General features: G+C 41.1%; 1 protein-coding gene across 1 annotated transcript in view; it reads left to right on the top strand.

Moving 5' to 3' along the window:
* The window catches only part of nrxn2a (neurexin 2a), a 149,187-nt gene that overhangs the window by 100,727 nt on the left and 34,104 nt on the right, over positions 1 to 14,356 (top strand). The gene's annotated exons all lie outside the window — the stretch shown is intronic.

Genomic DNA, 14,356 nt, shown 5'->3' with positions numbered 1-14,356 from the left:
TAGTTGTCTGTGCTTTTGTGCTTTCTAGCTCATATAAAGGCTCCAGTATTAATTCTAGTCTGCTTCATAACCAGCTAAAAAGGCTCACAATAGGTTTATGCTGCTGTTTGTTGATGATTCAGTTTCTTTTTCATTAAACCGCTTCCCTTTATGAATTATTAAGGTGAGACAAACAGTCATTTATATGAAGAAAAATCATATACAAGTTTCACCCTTTGTTTTGTAATGGCCATATATGTACTACAATAAGGATATTCCCTCCTGGTGTGCATGTTACATACAGATGTCACCTTGGATTATTGCTTTACATACTGACTCTCATGGTGCAAGAAAAAAGGACAGCCACATACAGTCGATACAAGGGGGCTGCGTTAGGCGTTCTGTGAACTGCAGTCCATACATCACTCTTGATACATTTCAACAAAAGATGGATTTCTGTACTTGAGGTCACAACTGTCGTCTTTTCCCTTCAGCCATAGTAACATGGCGCTGCTGAAGCTGCCTCTGTGGTCTGATAAAAGCCCGTGTATTAATCCTGCGCTTTCCCCCGGACCACTTCTGCAACCTATTAAACTCACAATCCATATAAAATTGACATTCAGCAGATTAGTTTATGGAAACATGGAATAACAAGGCACTCAGGCTGCTGCAGGGCAGAGCAGTAAAAGTAAGCCATTGTTACTTACCCATGTAATTAGTAATCTTGTAGATAAATAAAGTTTTACTTGCGTGTCACTGTTTGTTGTGACACTAAAAGGCTACCTTGACTAACAAGTCAGATTAAGCTTTTAGTGCATGTGATGAGGTCCATGTGAGGGATATTGTCATAGGCAGTTATCTTCAGCTGGATAGATTCAGTTCTATCCAGCTGCAAATGTTATTTTGTTTGTTGATCAGAACTTCCTTTGCAGACTATGTACCTTGGTGAGAATTGATTTTGAAAATAGCCTCAAATTTCAACATCACAATGCAGCACAAAAATAATGTTTGGTCTTAAATTCTAGTTCAGGAAATGAACCAAAATATTTGAGCATTTCAGACTCTAATTTAGTTTATGTATAGATTCTGACAGGATTTTGATATCAGAAGTGTTCTGGTCTGATTGTCATATAAGTACTATCTACGAGCTTGACTGTAGACAAAGGCTGTTTCCGAAACCGCCTACTATACTAGCAGTACGTATGGATTTGGCCAAAATTCAGTATGTAGTATGTGAAAAAGAGCAAAATCTTCAGTATGCCAAAACTCCCTGGATGTCGTACTGATTCAGGAAAATTTGCATGCATCGGACCAGTCTGCCTCGCGTACTGTTTCCCACAATGCATTATGTTTCTTTTTTTTTTTTTTTGACGGGGGGGAACTCAGTTTTTAGGTACTGTGAAAATTATTAAAATCCATATAAACCACTTCTTAACTTTTTAAATCATAAGTGGATTCTAAAGAAGCAGTTTATCTATCAGCTTGGTCGTTGTTTACTTCCGCTTTCCGAAACCAGAAATTCAGTGACATCTGGCCCAACATGCTGCAGCACAGATCGAACAGAACAGTCATACTACATATTAAATTCAAACGCAGTATGTAGTAGGCAATACCTACTGCCTACTACATTAGTAGGTAGTATGTAGATGGCCGTTTCGGAAACAGCCATAGACTGCATGCATGGAAACAATTTCAATCCCAGAATGCGTCTGCTGTCCCCCAATGCAGCTTCATCTTATGGGAAGTTTTTGGCTTAAACAAAACAGAATTATATCTATACTGATGCCTCTCTATGACTCATAACACCACACAAGACCACTGGAGGTAAGATTGGCTATTCCTACATGGTTAATATTGCTGCTCAATGCTGTTACTATCAGGTAGGTGTCAGACAGGGCTAATGAAAAAAACAGCTTCAATTTGTATTCTTCATAGCTTCATCACAAGTAATAACTCCGTCAAAAGAATAACCTTTTTGCAGATGTAATGGAAGAGATGAGCAAAGAAATGAAAGGTACTGCTTTGTCCACAGGGGTTGCCAAAATCAATCAAAGTCCTCTCAGTACCTTACTATTAACAGATATCTGCATGAAAATGCAGCTTACAAACCACTCTTGGATGCCATCTCTCAACTCCAACTTCATTATTGCCTCTGGAGTTGCAAATTGGGCTGTCAATGATGGCAACACACAAAAAAGGAGTCTTGCCCAGGAGTCTGTAATTGCTAACTGCTGGCTGTGCTGGAAGTCCCAAAAATCGTAGCTGTAGCACACAGAGGCTATGTCATCATCAGACAGTAGCAAATGTATTCCCAGATTAGAGCATTATAATCCTCTTTCAGAAGTTAGGGTGCCTTATCAGTGTGTCCATTATTCTATAGTCTGTAATACCGCAGCATACAGTGTGTTTAAGTACTCCCTCATCTGGAACACCGCACCCCACTAACTGTATCTGCACTCAAGCTGGAGTTAATTTACAACAGAGTAATTCTGTATGTGGGCTCGATCAATTTTTTCTCAGAAAGCCAACCATGCATTCGGTATATGTACTTTGCAAATGCACCGGTGATCTCTCTCCTCCTATATCTCTCTCACACAGGAAAACAAACTCTCCATTTCCTGCTTTTTTATTCCTTTCCGTCTACCTCTTCCCTTTGTCACCTGCTCTCTATTCCTGGCTCACTCTCTGGTCATTGTACAACAAAGCTCCAGTGTCTGCATGCTCAGCAAAAGAAAAACCCTTTACAATTTCTTCTTTGCTCCCAATACATTTTGATAGAGTGTGCGCTCACCTTCCTCTTATGTTCAATGAATATAATTTAATGAAAAAGATATGCTCCCTTCCTAGAGTGAGGTAGAATTTTGTGCCTTACACATTTCCCCCTAATGCAAATGTGTTGATATCTTTTGTACACATGGCCGCTCTGTTGTTTTGGCAGTTATACAATACTCCCCAATTTGACTGAGATTTTTTTTTTTTAGAGAATCCCTAAACCAGTTGGCTTTATAAAAAAGTATAGAAAGCAGCTTTTACTTTGTAGTACCTTCAGCCTCATCCAATAAATACTTTAAAGCAAGATGTACATTTCTAACAAAACGGATTGTGGTGCTGCTATGTGTGTTGCCCGAGGGATTGTCATGCATCATTAGCTCATACCTAGCAGAGAAGAATCTAGCAGTATGCTAATCTGTGCCCATTGCTGTGAGAGTGGATTCACACCAGGGTGTCTCCTATCTTTGCAGCTGACAAAGGATGTGTGTTTATCTAAATTTGCTTTGCGGTGTGCTGTCATCTTATTAATTCAATACATATTCTTGTTAGATGTCACTCTTAAAGAAGTATATTATGTTAACTGAAGAAGTGTTTTGTTGCCTTACATCTTAAAAAGATCTTTAAGATGTTAAAACGCTGACAAGTTCACCATCATATGTCCAAATCTCATTACAAAACTGTACCTCCAATGCTGCTCTATTTTCTGAATCTGCAATTTAAAACAATACACTGGAACGGTTAGGTCTTTAGCAACCACCTCCAAACTTTCTCTGAAAAATACCCTTAAATCCTGCAATAGTGTTATAAGAGTTGTTGTAGGGGAAACTGTCACATGTTTTTCGTCTTCTCTAATATCAGGCCTGGACAGCCCTTCATCTTTGTGAGCTCTTCATGCAAACATGCTAAAAAGTTCTGGGGGACAGATTGCGGCTGTGAAGTCAGATTGTGACTGGGGCAAAGAGAGTCTGGCTTTTATTGTTTCAGCACCATGGAGAGAGACACACAGGGAGAGTAATGCTGCGTTTCAACTGCAGTTAAACAAACCTTTGTTTTCTTCTCTTTTGCATCTTCTCTTTTGTAAATGCCTCTTTCCTTGTTAAATGTTGTAAAGGATGTTTCATTTATGATATGAGTGAAGTGACTGCAATGCACTTTTGGTCAAACAAGGTTTTCATGACTCATCGTGAGAAGAATTTGTAGTTTTCAGAAAGTGGAGATGTTTTATTTTGAGATGTTTGAGCATCATGGTGATGTCGAGACAGTTCAAAAATGTGTCTGTGTGCTCTCCACAAGGCCAAATGTGAAAAAAATGATCCAGGGAAGAAGTTCTCTGATATCTTCTCATGTCTCCAGGTTTAATTGTTATGACACAATACAGGAAATATCATGTACTGATCTGCACCAAAACCTTTTTAATTTGTTCCTTCATCCCTGGACAAAAACCTTGGACCAGAATTCTTTGAAACCTATTCAGTGGATTGTTGTGTTTTGCTGATAGAAAAAGTGGAGTAATATAACCTCAGCTGAAGTGATGATTAAAAAAATAACAGATACAATAGAGATGCATAAATTCTTTATGATGATAAGGTCATTATAAGATCCTGACAGAAGGTCAAATAGCTTTGATAAAATATTGATTCATGACATCATTGTCCGACTTTTTGTGCCAGCAGCTACTCTATTAAGATGAGACGAGTGCATGGCTTTTCATAGTAATGGCTAAAATACTGGTTCTAAAATGGCTGGTCTGTGGATTTCACACATAATCTTTAATGAAGGGAATCATTAATGTATGAAGTATCACTGAGAAGTGGCTTGCTAGGAAACTAGATACTTTAAAGACATTAAAAAGTAAGAACTGTGTTTTCAATTTCCTTCAAAGAGACAGTGAAATGTAGGCTCTGAGTAGAAGTGATATACTGTATAAAGCACTCTAAAGTCTGTACAGAAGACCCAGAGTGTGCAAAACAAATGCAACTTTTTAATAAAAGGTCTGTATCTGCAACCTCATCCAAAATTAATGGAAGCATAGAAATGCTTGATAATTATAGAGCAGCATGAAGGATCATCATTTTAACATTTTAAAGCTCTCTTAAAGAAGTGAAGTTGTTGGACACTGCACAAATGTCCATCATATTTTTGCAGTCATAGCAACAGTAAAATCCATCTTGCAGTTCTGCTAGTGCTTTCTTTAATGTGGTTATAATGAGCAAGCAGATAAGGAGATCGACACAAGCCAATAACAAAAAAGGCTTCCTCTATGGCTATCCTGCTGATACTTTTTCAGGCTCATCATCAAAATTAGACTCAAGGGAGACAAGGGAAAACACCACAGCCAAGCAAAAATATGTACTGTCCTCTGTGGTTACTGCCCACTTCCTTTTCAGGTTTTTAATTTTGAAGGCCAGCGCTCCACCTTAGATGGGGAGGAGGTAGGTAGTTCAAGCTGCTTCTCACACTCTCGTGTCTTTTTGCATCAATCCAAAGCACAGCATTTAGGAGTTGTCAAGGTTCAAAATCAAGAGGCTGTTGCTCTTTTTCCTCCCCTTGTAAGCATCGCTGCTTCTCCTCCTTTTCCAGGAGACGTGCTGAGGCCTGTAAGCTCAGCTAAACAAGCAAATGGAGTCTATTTTTTGCCTGCGCTTTGTGCAGCCAACAATACGCAGCCTACTGTCACATGCAGTGTCTTTTCAGAGGGAGAGTGCCTACAGTCTGCCAAGTCGCGAAAGTTGCAAAAAAAAAAGTGGGAAGTCATGTTTAATCAAGGTGTGAATCTGAGGGACAAAATCCTGTGTGGGAAAAAATTTGTATCCTGAGACCTTTTTAAAACCACTTCACTCTGCACCTTTTGTGTAGCTAGATGTATCTGACCTCCTGCAGGGATTGCACTGCCTTCTTTTTTTTTTCACATCTAAGATGAAGGCGGTCGCAACTTTTGAACTCCAAATAACAATACCTGTCTTGCTTCAATGTTATCTGATCTGTTATTGTCTTTGTACAGATTCTTCTTTCTTGTTGGTGGCACCATTGAGCGTTTCCGTGCCTTCATACTTGTCACTTGCTCCTTTCCTTGCGCCTTCTTCTAAGCCTGACTTATTTTAGGTGTTGTCGTTTTTAGCCTAATGAAATCAACCAAACATCACAACTGCAGGCCATGCCTTTCAGAGGTTGCTCACATTATGAGTAATTAATCTGAAAGTGCTATGATTAATCCTGCTACTTTACCCCCTGGGGCGAGACTGCATGTCTGCGAAAAAATCTTCTCTCACAAATCCTCCTGAGAACAAACAGCACACATTAAGGTTTCTTAAGTCTTTCCAACGCTGTACACGTCTTCTCACATCATGTCATTCTTGAGTTAGCGGAGCCCTTAACTTGTAATTTTTTCCTTTTTTTACAAAGACATTTGAACACTTTCTGTTTTGTGGTTTGTAACCTATATATTATTCCATATATGCGAGAATAATTTGATTATGTAGCTTCAAGAAGGTCTGCCACAACATTCTGTATGTTGGGAAAAGGTTTAAAATAGCCTGTAGGAAGATATAAAAATGCAAATCAAAGGTTTATAGGCACAGAACTGCAAAAGTAGCAGATAAAGGTCTTCTTTTTTTCAGAAGAGAGGGGATGTGAGTCGGAATTCATTGAAGAATAAAGCTCAACATTAGATGTTTCATCAAACAAAAAAACGTGTCTTTGATGTTTATCCTATGACGTGTGTCTTAGCCAGTGTTAATAGGATGAGCTGCCCGTGTTGGCCAACTTATTAAATAATCAAGGACAAACACAAGGTTACAATCACCCAGCCGCCCCCCCCCCCCCCCCCCCCCATCCCTTCTTGTTGTCCAGATAGCACAGCTTTCATCACATCGAGCAACCCTCAAGCACGTAAATTGATTAATGCAAGCCTTTCATTCTAGACAGCTCTCACCGAGATATCATCGACGCCTGGGAAGATGCTCACATGCCGGAGAGCCTGACAAGTCAAGTCAGCGGCTATAAATCAACCCACTTCAACTTCTCATACCCAGTGCTTACAGTAACTACGAATTAAATGCTGGTTTTATCTGGGCATGATTGTGTCTAAATGAGAGGGCTTTTCTTATTAAAATCATTGTCAAGACTGCTGTCTTTGCAGACGTTCTACACTGAGATTAAATGGAGCCTGTACAGTAGAAAAAACAGCCTTTCCAGTTGACGTAATCAGAGTGTATTCTCTTGTCATTGTGTTGCTACACCGAATAATCACTTCTGTACGTGTGTCTACATCTCCACCAACACGGAGCTCAGCAACATCTCTATACTGTGTGTTTGTTAAAGCTGGCAGGTGAAGATGTACTTAAAGAAGTGTGTGCACATCAAGGTTTTCAATCTCCTTGATTGAAAGACATATGTGGTTTTAAATCTCAGTGTATTCCTGTCCATGCTACCAGCAGATGAATGTCTACACGCTGTTAGGGCACTTGCCATTCCACAGTGTTATGCACTCCCCCCTCCTCTGTTCTTTTTGTTCAATCAGCCTCGCTCCCCCCACACACACCCCACCCCCCTCTCCCCTGCTTGAGTAATGGCCTGCGTCGACTTCTTGTCACTATGAGAGGTGGTGCTGCATGGCTTGCCTCTGTCCTCCTGTTTCCATGCGTGTCCTTTCAACCGACTAGGCAATCCCAGCTGATATCTCTATCGACCGTGATTTAGCTGATAGCGTTGCAGTCTCTCCTCTTTCCACTCCCGTTACTTTTCTGCAATCTCTCTCTCTCCCTTTCCCCTCCCTCTATCTCTCTCTCCCCTGTTTGGCAACCTCTCCTCTTTACCTCCCAATCCTCCCTCCCCTCCCCTTTTTCTGTCTGTTTCTGATAATGTGTTCATCCTCTCAAGTGTCAATATATTCCAGTTTATCTCTCAGCCATCACATTTTCTCAACCACGCCCCAAAAGAAGAGAGCACCTCCTTAAAAAAAAAAATGTCAGAATTCAGCTGAACTCAGATCAGTTAAAGGTAGAAATGGGTTCTGCATGGTTAAGCAGCATGAGAGCAGGGAGCTGCTGAGCTCTAACAGAGAGGTGACTTGTATACAGATGCGAGGTGAACACATCAGGCAGACGGAACGGTGAAGAAAATTGATTTAGTGAGTAGAAAACAGCCAAGGTATAGCAGAGCAATGCTGGGAAAAAGAGGCTTGAAATTAGATTTTGATTCAAGTTCTTGATTTCATTCAAATGGAAAACACATCGCAGCCTATGGCATCCTCAGCGTACACAAGCTGTATTATATTATTCTGACAGGTATTCTTGTTCCTATCATTCAACCGCTTGAATCTTTATGTTAGGCAGCACGTCGGTACCAGTACCCTTGTGTTCACTCTGTAACAGCGCTGACAGCTCACCTAAATCAGGCTCCTCCTCTGCAGTATGAATCCTACGTGTTACTGCCAGGACCTGCGAGCCAGTGCGCTGCGAATCTCTAGCATGTATTTATTCACACAACCCATTTTCTTGCCTCACTATTTCCCTGCGTGTTTGTGCCGTGGCTGCCTGTTTTCTCTTTCGCTGTCTCTTCCTGTCTCTCCCTCCCTCCTGCTATCGCTCACCCACCCTCTTTCTCCCCCCCCCCCCCTCCCCTCCTCCTCCACCTCCTCCTCCTCACTCATTTGCTCACAGACTCTCTTCTCAGACGCACACACGCACACAAACACACACAGAGGCACATGCTGTGCCTTGCTGGATCAGAGCCTCTGACTACAGTATGCCTTCAGAAAGGGCTCCTTTATCTCACGTTCGTTAGACCACAACTCGAAGCCAAGGTTGTTTTCATTGGGGTCCAGCCTGTCCTGGAATTTCACCCATCCGGGATTCATTATGACACGTCGGTGCTTTTTAATTAGCATATTTTTTGCTGCAGCAGTCCAAGGCAACATCTCAGTCTTCACCATCCAGGCGATCTCATCTGAGGAGATACACCTGCCCTCCTCCAAAGACTGACACATGCAGCTGTCACGTTAAGCGCCCCTCTCAGAGGCAGAACAGCAGAGCTGGACGAGGCAGCGGGAGAGGATAAAGGAAAAAAAGGAGCAGCAGTGAGGGGAATGCAGCAGCAGTAGTCTTTGCTGCATGAGGCTGAGCAGGTGGAGCACGAGAGACGGATCATTCGTCCATTTGAAATAGAAACACTTGTGCTGCATTCTGGCGGATCTCTGCATCACCAGAGGCGACCGTTGGCTGGATTTGCTGCGTCTGTGAGAGAGTGAAAGGGGAGCTACTGAGAAATTATTTATTTATTTTCTGGATTTTCTCCTTACCGTGCCGCTGCAGATACTGCTCCCTCTCTCTCTCCCCCCTTTCTCTTTCTCTCCCCCTCCCTATTTCTGTTCTCTTCCCTTTTCCCCGGCAAAAAGGGGAACAAAAGCGCTGGTTCCTGCATCACCCTTCATCGCTGCATCTTCACTTGCGAGTATTTTTATCTCCTCATCTTTTCAGCTTAATGAAATGATCCAGTTTCCCACGGAAGCGTGTTGTGTTTTCTACTGCGGTGGAGGGGCACTCTTCTTAGTGGGCAGGCTCAGCTGCCCTCCAGCTCTACCTGTGGGCGATGGAGACTCTTATCAGAATTCTTGTCACATGAAGCTCTGTCCTGCCACTTTTCAAGCCTAAATATCATGGTTCAGCAAGATGCCGGTTTGAAATCACAGGTGGATTCGTCTCCATTTTTTTTGGGATGTGTTTTGTTTCTGCATTTTGGATTCTCTCGGCTCACTTTCTAAAGAATGTGCTTTGGGATGGTATTCAATGAGATATTCACATTTGCTTTCTTGTGCAGCAGACATCTTGCAATATAAAATGTTAATGAAAAATAGATAAGTTGGGTGCTCTTCATTTTCTCCCAGAATATTTAGGGGGATTTTGACTGCTTCATTTAGATTCAATTTTTGTCATTTTTTCACCAATGTAAAGGATATTTTCCCATCACCTCTTTCCTGCCCCACCAGACTCAGAGATAAAGGAAGAAATGGGCCCAGATTCTCACTGAGATGCCCTGTCGTCTTCAAGTTGAACGGTCAGAGGCCAAATCTTGGCCAAGGTGTCTGTACTGGGCCCATGTGGATCTGATATACATGGGTGGACTTTTTGCAGCCACCCCTGTGTTGGGACTGAGGAGCAGCTGGTCACGCTTAAGCCTCGGCATGGGCCTGAGCTACTGTTCAAGACTAGCCTTTTGGTTCGCCTTGCTAACTGTACTGCCCATCCAGACTGGAACAGCACGTGTGTCTTCTAGTCTAAGTACCACGCACCATGTCCACCATTTTCACAATAAGCATGGCACAGTTCCTATTGCCATCAACAGGATGCCTTTTCTTACCAGGGGGGGCCATGGTAAGACATTTCATTCAACCTTTTCAATTTGCTGCCTCACTGATGAACCATTTTTGCTCTGATTGCACTTAGTGTCAAGGGTCAGGAATAATGAGACTTTGATTTAAGCATGCTTGTGCTTTCTGACCGGTTTCATTGGTTGCATTTTTAGAGGTAAATAGTTCTCTCTGCACATCGGCTGTAACAGTGGTGGTTCTCTTGTGCCATACTCTAAGATGATAGATCCTGTAACTATGGATTTGCTGCAGCTTCTGTGCATCATCAAACCTCTTTATCTACCCATCAGTATAAGCAGAGGTTGCCCTTTATCAATGGTGCTCTTCAAGATGCTTCAGCAGCAATAGATCCGTGTTTTTTATGCTCCAAATACATATCAATGGTGTGGTGAATCATCATTGGAAATCTCTTTTTCATTTTCTACAGGGTTCTTGTTTGTTTAAGCAGCATAATGCACCCCTTGTAACAGAGCCAGTTCTGTGTCAAAGGTGATTGCTACGCTGCACTGTAATTAGTGGTGCATCGCAACAGGCATAAAGCGATTACATGTATAGAGTAAGTAATGTGTGAGCAATGAAATAGAGATGATCTCTTTGGTTTTCCTTCGGAGCTTCCAGTACATTGCACTCTCCACGGGGTTTTCTGTTTCATCAATTTTTCCAATTTCATATCAAATCTGCCTTGATAATCTGCATTGTGCTCCCTCATAAAATAGAGAATAACATGCTCAACCGAGAGATATGAAGTGTTGACCTATCCTCAATAATCTACATCAAATTTGCCACGCCACTTAAATTGGCTCCTTCAAAGCACTGACACCAGAGTCACTGCTCCCTTTTATATTGCACTCAGAAATTCCTGTCCTAAGACTCACTTTTATGTCCTATAAAAAGAGGCCCGATGGATTTGTAGTGTCTTTCTCACAGCAGCAGTAGCGAAAGGGCTAAAAATGTGATGAATTACATCTACACTATTATAGCGTATCATTCTGGACCAGGCTTTTACAGGCATGGCTCAGCCTGTGATCAAACAGGCCCATAAAAAAAATCCACTTCAAAGAACTTACTGATACATTTTCAATTACCTCTATTGTAGATTTTGTTCTGTAGGTTGTTCTGAAGTGCTTGAGAGCAGGAAATCCAATTTACAGCAACATACATGATTGAAACCGTTCAGACAGGATTTATAAGTCATGTCAACAGGGCTGAATTGCTCTGTAAAGAGTGCATATGCAAATTGTGTTAAATGTTTACGTTATTTCTGGGTTATGTAACACAAAAAGTATGAACTAAAGAATAACTTATGAACTTAGCCTTTAAAATAACATACATGTGGTGTGTTTGTGTGTGTCAAGGCTAGCCAAAGACTTCTGGAGGCCCCTGGGCTACAGCTATTTATAGGCCACCAACCCTGCTGCAATACCTTCCATTCCTAACCCTAAACACTGGTTATTGTGTTGTTGCACACTGCTGCATACAGCAAGTGCAACTATGAGTGACTCTCCCCCAGTTCAAATAATGTACACAAATTAATCTGGATGTGCACAAAGAGCCTTACAGGTCACAGAGGAGCAAGAAGCCTCAAGCTAAATAGCAGGATCAGTGCCAGTGAATTAGTGCTGAAGTTGTTAAGAAAGACAATTCTTAAGAGCTGAAAGGATTAGTCAGATTGCCAGAAAATGAATGACTATTATTATTGTTGATTCATCTTTGAAGTGATATTAAAGCAGTTTTTAAGCAATAATGCCAAATACGCCCATGTCCCAGCTTCTGCTATGAGGACTTTTCTGAATAAGTCTCTTTATATAATTTCCTATCAGAATAATCTTGTTAGGTCTCGGGCTCTTAATCCAGCATATTGCTTAATTTCAAGACATATCCTCTGATTCTGAAAAGTTAAGTTACTCTTTTTTGTGCCCCACAGAACAACACATTTACTAATTGAGTAAATTTTACGCAGAGTAATCAATAATGTTTGCCCTCAAGTTCTCATCATAAATTGTAATTCATTTTTTTTTCCTCTTCAAATGTGAACCTTTATCCTTTATCCTAGAAAATGACAACACAAGTAACAGACACTACTTATGGCTCAGTACCTGTATATTGATGTTTGAAAATTGGGCTAAAGATACAATTGTTGTTCCTTATTGTTGAAGATAATTGAATGTGACATCTTATATTTATATAGAAATAGTTCTAAATGAAATATTTTTGCTAAAATAAACTGAAGATGTCTTTATTCACATGAAGTAATCATAAGAAGTCCAAAGTCTTTGTTTCTCAAAGTGAGTGTGACAGTCTAATGGGAGAAACAGCCACAGTAGAAACTTATATCAAGATAATTACTTCACAGTTCTTCATTATTGTCTCCTTAAATTCGTCACTTTATTATTTTGCTCTTTGTATAGCCTTACAATCCTAAAATGAAGCTCTATAATGCCTGCTTTCCTCCCTCCCACATCAGCCCAGAGGTCCTAATCACAAAAACCTGCAGCCAGATTTCAGTTAGCATGGTCCCATACTATTTTGGCATTGTATCTGGGTTGTCATAAATAAGAAATTATGTTTTCCTGTGCCAAACAAAACACCCTACAAGAGTGCACCAGATATTAAAAAGAGGTTTCTAAGATTGTTAACACATTGACTGAATGATTTCTCATATCAGGGGAAGCCAAATCCCAACTTGAGACACATTATGTAACTAACATGCTTACTGTCTCCCTCGGTTCATGCTCCAACCCTGCACTGCCGTGATAACTCAGAGGGCTTTTTGATTTTTGTGAAACCATCCTCGACTTGATGTGGGCGTGCGCCTTAAATGATGTTGTTTCAAGGCAGGTTTTTATGCAGTGTTTTGTCAACTAAGCGCTGAGCCACAAGAGGGCTAGCCTATGCCATGACCCTCCAAGCCAAAGACCTTCCATGCTCTCAGCTGGAATTCAAGAAAATTTGCACTGTAGCTGACCCCTCACACACCCGCATGTTCAACACACTCAGTGAAAATCTGCTGCACCTCATCCTCCAGGGCCCCCATGTTGGTGTAAGAACTGTCTGGCTGTGGCAAGGCAGAGAGCAGCTAATGCTTTCAGAGAGCTGTCTCAAGTGGAGGAAATGGCCTAGTGAGCTTCTTTGAATCATGATATCTTTGAGCACAGTCCAATATTTAAAGACTGAAGTCTGTAGATAGCATGTTATCCTTAGATCAATGCATTGAGTGTTAAAAAAAACATGCTTGTCGTGTTTTATGCTGCAGTTGGATGCAATGTCGTGTTTATTTTTCTGCTAGAAGAGCTGCAGAAGAGGAAAGCAAGAGACAGGGGCATCGAAAAGGTCCATCAGAGAGGGCTCAATTTCCTCCGGGTCACATATTACATTACCCTCAAGGATGATAGTGAGGCAGGCCTGCATACACACACACACTCTTACAATCACACATATAAGCACGGACAAGCAATAAAAACAAACAGAGATTCTCTTCCAAAGCATGTACTATGTCACGTTTCGACACTGAGGGTTAATTCTACAATTGATTTTGCTCTAGTATCAGCGTCTTCCTCAGTGTTCTGTCGCTTGACACAAATGTGTCGACTACACTTGTCGTTTTGAGGTTTTGGCCGAGACATTGTGAGTAAAACAACTGGGCAAGGCAGAGGACGGCATGTAAAAGCAAAAAAGGAAAATCAGAGTCCAAGGTAGCCACTGCTCTGCTCCAGATCTGCAGCAAAGCAGAACAAACAGGAGGGAGAAATGTGAAGGGAAGAGGAGAAAGCATTTACTGTGATAGAAAATAGAAAAAATAACTGAAAAGACATGAAAGGGCTGCAATGATAGCAAAATAACCAGTTGTTGAAGAATCACTGTGATCTTTTCAGACTGGCCCACACTTAAGGGTTTAATAATCGTAATGTAAGTTGGAAATGTGCTGGATCGTATACATGACAACAAGTTATGGTAGATTGAACTGTTTTTTTCCTATAGTGTGTGAAGAGAAAATGTATGACCAAAACAACACACTAAACACTAACATATTCGACTCATTAACAACCAGAGAGTCAACTCTCAAGACTAGAAATATTGTAAATTAGGCAGGCAGGAAGAATTGGAGATAATCGGTGATTCTAAGGGTTCCCTCCTCACATCAGGAGACTTGATAGTAAATGTTAAACATGTTGAATATATTTACATTTTTGAATCAGTGCAGCTATGACATTCTTCTGAGAAAATGTGGCAAGATAATCT

This window comes from Notolabrus celidotus, chromosome 5 (assembly GCF_009762535.1).
Source record: "Notolabrus celidotus isolate fNotCel1 chromosome 5, fNotCel1.pri, whole genome shotgun sequence".
In the NCBI taxonomy this organism is placed as follows: domain Eukaryota; kingdom Metazoa; phylum Chordata; class Actinopteri; order Labriformes; family Labridae; genus Notolabrus; species Notolabrus celidotus.
The sequence above is the reverse complement of the archived record's forward strand: the minus strand, read 5'-3'. Positions and strand labels throughout refer to the sequence as shown.